This window comes from Meriones unguiculatus, chromosome 12 (genome assembly GCF_030254825.1).
Source record: "Meriones unguiculatus strain TT.TT164.6M chromosome 12, Bangor_MerUng_6.1, whole genome shotgun sequence".
NCBI lineage: Eukaryota > Metazoa > Chordata > Mammalia > Rodentia > Muridae > Meriones > Meriones unguiculatus.
This window is the reverse complement of record NC_083360.1, coordinates 30,745,295-30,751,294: the sequence shown is the minus strand read 5'-3', so window position 1 is coordinate 30,751,294 and position 6,000 is coordinate 30,745,295.

The window sequence follows — 6,000 nt, the reverse complement described above, 5'->3', positions numbered from 1 at the left end:
CTGCAATGCCCAGGCTCTTAGTCCCTGAATTGTCAGTCTCAGAATGGCATCCGGCTGGGCCACCACAAGAAGGGCCAGGCCTGTCCTTACTATGTCCTCAGGTGAGAGGTGGCTTCTCCATGGCTCTGGCCACTCATGCTTCAACCTTGTCCCATTGAGCAGTTCACACTGGAGCTCAAACTGCCTCCAGTACCACCATTTCCATTAAGGGCCAGCCTCCCCCGATGACCCCAGGATTCCTTTGTCTCAAGAACAGCATTGTCATTCGAGGCCCTGAATACCTCAAACGCCCAAAATCCCCTTGGCCATACGCTCAGTGCCCAGTAGGTCTCATCTACATCCGGAACATACTGCTCCAGTGCTTGACTCCCACAACACAGCTCCAGCAAGGACCCAGCACGTCTCAGGCCTGAAAGCCACTTTAAAAACGCTGTGTGGGGACCAATGAGGTGGCTCAGTGGGTAGAGGCATGTGCTGCCAAGCCTGCTGACCTGAATTCAATACCGGGGGCCCACGTGGTAGGAGTGCGCGAGGGCGCACAAACACACACACACACACACACACACACACACACACACACACACACACACGCTCGTGTAGATAAATAAGTAAATGTAAATAAAACACCAGCACGGAGTCAGTGAGATGCTCAGTGAGTAAAGTCTCTGCCATTGAAGCCTGATGGCATGAGTTCAATCCCAGGAACCCATGGGCAGGCGGGAGGACAGAACGGCAGTCCACAAAGTTGTTCTCTGACCGTCTCGCTCATGCCACAGGAGAGGTGGGCACATACTCAGGAAGACAAAAAAAAAATTAGACAAAAGAAACCCAAAACTACAAATGTGTGCAAGCCGAAAAAAAATCATTTCGAGGAAGAGTCCAGATGGAAGGGCTGGAGTGAGGCATTCCAGGGGGGCTTGATTTTAGGGTGTTTAGGGCAAAATGTCTTAGAACTAAGAAAAGTAGTGTCTTCACAGGCTTATAAATGTACCAAATGCTACTGAATTGGGCACTTTAAAATGGTTAATTTTCTGTTATAGGGTTTTTACTTTAAACTCTTAAGAAGATGGGTTGTTTACATATATAGTAATATATAAAATTAACATCCCAAATCTGTGACTTTCATACCTATTAGCAAAAGGATACTCCTAGTAACCATCTTGAGATAATATTTGTGCTGGGGGAACATGCACTTGACCCTCAACCTCAGTTCCACCTCTCCCAGCATTCACGATGAATTCCACCTAGGAAGCAGCTGAGATGGTGGGATGAAGCTGCTTGAGCCTCGGGAACTGCAGAGCACAGCTCTGCGCAGGCCCCAAGCTCTGCTGTGCACAGCAAGGGCCAGGGCAGCTGAGAGAGGCATCCCTGGGGGACAGTGCCTGGGTCTCCTCTCTCACACGTCCCTGTGGCTCTTGGCTCTGTGAGCATGTTCTGGTGCCTTTGTGCTCCTGAAGGGGAGGGCCACGTCTATGAACAGGATCAGCAGGTGTGACAGGTCCCTGGGGGAGCAGGTGGCAAAGACTGGTTCCTACCTTTGCCACTTGCTTGTGAACTATGCTGCCCTTGCTGAGCGGCCAGGAGCTGAGGGCGGCTGACCCTGGGCAAATCATCTATAATGCAAAGGGCAAACAGGAGCTTGTCCAAAGCAGGAAGCCCCTGAAAGTGGTTAGCTCACAGAACTGAGAGAACACACATGGAAGTCCAGGCCTCACAGGGCAGCTGAGAGGCAAGTGAATAGATGGACAAAGTCTCGGCGCTGTCGGGAAGGAAGGCAAGAATACTAGAGCACAGGCCCTGAGAAGGTGAGGCCCTTGGAGGTTCTAGGGAAAGGCTGGAGCTCACCTTGTCGAGATGGAAGGCCCATAACAAGGCTACAGAAATTACAAACATGAAACCGGTCAGGTGGGATGAGGAAGCTCTCTGCTCCTAAAGGCCCGGCTCCTGAGGCTGAGAGATCTGACTGCCCCAGCTAAAGAATGCATGCTGCAGCTTCTGCCCCGGGCTGGAGCCCAGAGGACAGCAAGGCCAGTTCGCTGTGGGATCAAGGGATGTCTTGGGGAGCAAGTTCTGGGGGAAAAGAGCTCCTAGCTGCAGAGCACACCTAGCAGGGAGACAGCAGGCATGGGGAATGAACCAGGCTTGGCTAGCAGCATGATCTACAAGTCCAAAGAAGAGGAGTTGTCTGGCCAAATCCACAGCCAAAGTCACTCCCACAGCAACGCAGGGAGCCCCCCACAGGGGCTCAGTGAGAAGGACTCCAAGGACAGCTAAGAAGCATGAAGCATGAGGACAAGCAGTAGGAAGCCCCTGTCAGAGACCCTCACACAGAAAGTTGCAGTGGTGAGAATTAGCTTATAACTTACCAAAACTCTGCAAGCCTATACAATGGGAACGTGTCTTAGAATCACAGAAAGGGGGCCAGATGCGGCGGTGCACACCTTTAATCCCAGCGCTCGGGAGGCAGAGGCAGGCAGGTCTCTGTGAGTTCAAGGCCAGCCTGGTCTACAAAGTGAATCCAAGACAGCCAAGGCTACACAGAGAAACCCTGTCTTGAAAAAGAAAACAGTCAAAAAAGAATCATAGAAAGGGGTCTTCTGACAGCTGCATTCAGTCCTCAGGACCACAGGGTAGAAGGGTAGAACAGACGCCCACAAGCTGTTCTCTTGTGTCCATCTGTGTGCTATGGCATACATGGGCTCCCCAAAACATAATAAATATGTGTAATTTTTTAAGCTCATAAAGAGACAAGCTCTGTGTAGCAAACAACCTTCAAAAAATGAGGCAAACAAAGGCATTTTCAGATCAGTGAAGAGCTGAGCTGTCAGAAATAAGCACAGTACATTCAAAGAAAGTGACCAAGGCTGAAGAGAAATGAATGCAGAGAGGAGCTGGGCTACTGGGGAGAGTGAGAAGCAGAAGAATGATAAGCATGTGCCAGGAAGGCTTACCACAGGGAAGGTGGTGAGCTGCATTAACCTCTTGCAAAACAGAATTTAGATTAAAAAAATAATAATAAATATATATATATATATATATACACACACACATATATTAGGAGAAAAAGTCAACTTAAGGTTCCAATCCATAAAAATTTATAATTCTAAACTTCTATGTCCCAACAAAACTGCGGGAAGGAATAGATAAGTCAGCCAGTGCAGAATCTAACTCAGCAATCAATAACTAATACAGCAGGAGGTAGGCATGCATATAAAACAACAGTTGAAGGCAAGAATGAGCTACACAGAGAGATCCGTGAAGATCCAGGTATGGTGGCACACGCCTTTAGACCCAGCAGAAGCAGAGGCAGAGGCAGGGGATCTCTGTGAGTTGCAGGCCAGCCTGGTCTACAGACCTTTTCAGAAATAAAAAAGTTCCCTAAAAAGTAGGGATATAGATTCGTACAATATTAACTATTACAGATGTGCACAGCATGTCTGTGAGATGTTTTCTTGTTTGCTGACTTATGTGAGCAGACTCTGGTGGTCAAGGGAGGTATAAGAAAGTTAGCTGAATGTGAGCCTGGGAGCCACGATCCTCCTCCATCTGCTTGAGTTCCTGCCTCGGCTTCCATCAGTGATGAACCGTAAACCAAATAAACCCTTTACTCCCCCAAGTTCCTTTGGCTCGTGACGTTTATCACAGCAACAGAAAGCAAACTAGGACACTGAGCACATGCAGAATGTCCACAGAAATTGCCACATAAAGTTGGAATCAATTTGCTGCTGTAATAAAAGTAAGCTAGGTATCAGCAAATCTTCACAGGCCATGTATGCGAGCCTAAGGATGGCAAATAGAACAAAACAAAGACAGAGCCCATTAAGTGTAGGGAGGACGTGAATAGGCCGGAGCCCTCGCGTTCAGTGGTGGCATACACCGTGGTCCAGACACCACGGAAAACAGCTGCGGCCTCAGAAACTAAAAAGTGTGATTACTGACGCAGCTTTCCTTTTTTTTTTTTTTTTTTTTTTTTTTCCACACTGTGACAAAATACTTGCCAAAAGCAACTTAAAGAAAGGTTTATTTTGGCTCACAGTTGGAAGTGACTGCTCCATCACGGAGGAGGAAGCATAAACAACAGGAGCATGGCCGCCGGTCACACATTCTGCAGTCAGGGAGCAGGGAGATGAATTCCAGAACTCTGCTTGCTTTCTCTCGTTATTCAGTCCAGGGTCCCAATCCATGAGATGACGTCACTGACATTCAGGGTAGGTCTCCTTTCCTCAGTTAAACCTTCCCAGAAACACCTTCATGGACACACCAGATGTGCCTGCATGGTTGTTCCAAATCCAGTTGCGAAAACTTTCTCCTGGGGTGGGGTGACTGGGCAGCACTTACCCCCAGGCCCTTCCGCAGTTCCAATGACGAACCAAAGCTCAATTCTGTCGGTGCTCCCTCTGGGGAAGCAGTGCATTTTTTAGGCTACTTCAGAGCAGAGGTGAGGGGTGGGCCACTGACAGGAACAAGTGCGACCTTAACCAGCCATGCTACACTTTTCCATACCCAGCTTGGACAACTCTCTTGTGGCTGTGTAGATGGATCCGCTGCAGTCCTCCCCAGGCTGTATACTGGATTGCTTCCACAAGACAGCCAGGCGCGATTCGGGCAGAATTGCACACAACTGGCTAGGGGGAGTGGCTAAATCATCAGAAGAGGGTACAAATACCCTCCATGCTCCCTCCTCCTCTCAGGAAATGTCAGCAAGTCACAAGCCTGTCTGTGATGGCCATTCTTAGGCAGGTCTTGTAAAGATGGTGACTCTGCTCAGAGGGCAGCTCTGTACAGCACATGAGGCCGTCGGTGACTTAACCATCACACGTGACCCAGCGATTCTACTTCCAGGTACAGATGGAAAAGAATGGAGCAAGGTCTCAAGAAGATACACAGGCACCACTATTTCTAGATGTATTATTCACAATAACCCAAAAGAAGGTCAGCCCAAGGATCTACCAACAGTTGGTAAGAAACCTGTGTTGATGGGATAGTACTCCGCTTCAAAAAGGAATGAAACTCAGACACCTCCACAACCTGTATAACCCCTGAGCCATTAGGTGAAATGAAATGGACCAGTCGCGAGAATGACAAATACACGAGCGATATAGAGTGGGGTGGTAAAATGGGGTGCCAACGGCCAGGAAACAGGGAGCCAGTCTTTAATGGGCACAGACTCATCTTGGGAAGCTGGAAAAAATGATGGCCATGGCTGCACAAGTTGTACTTGTCACCACTGAACTGTACACTGAAGAGTGGTTAAAATGATGAGGCGGTGGAGGTGCACACCTTTAATCCAGCTCTCAGGAGACAGACGACAAATGAAATCCCAGCTCCAGGCACACTTTTAATTAGCAAACTCAGGCGAGACTGAACTGCTGTATTTGAAACCTCCCAGGGCCCTCCACAGAGCTCTGTGGCGTAATCACGTGAGGCCCGTGCAGGGCTGGAGGAAGGGCCCAGGTCCTGGGACAAGCCCACATTCTTTGCAGGAGACCCCACTTTCCTCAGTGGTCCCTTCAGGGCGGTCCCAGTGACACGGTCAAAGGAGTCTGTCCTCCACTCTGATTTTAGAGATTTCAGGTAGTCCTATCCTCGCCCTGGATCACCATAGCGCCCCTGAGCCTGGGACACGCGTCATGAGCGCAGACACAGACTCCAGCTCCCCCCTGGGAAGGCCAGTTGTCAGGCCATCCCGGATGACGCATGGGTTTCACCAGAGACCCTGAATCAAGAGAACGAAGCTGGAGTGAGCCCTCTCACACATGTCCTTGACCGAGCAGCTATTATGTGTGCAGATCCTAGTGCCCACAGATGGCATGTTCACCCAAAGCCACAGTTGATTCAGCATGTATGCACACACATAAGCTTGGATATGGATGCAGCCTGTGCCTGAGGATGTACACAGCTACAGAGTCACACAGAAGCACATAGTGTTTGGTATACACAGAAACACACACGGGTACATAGACACACATATCTGTGCGCACATGCACACACAAATAAGTA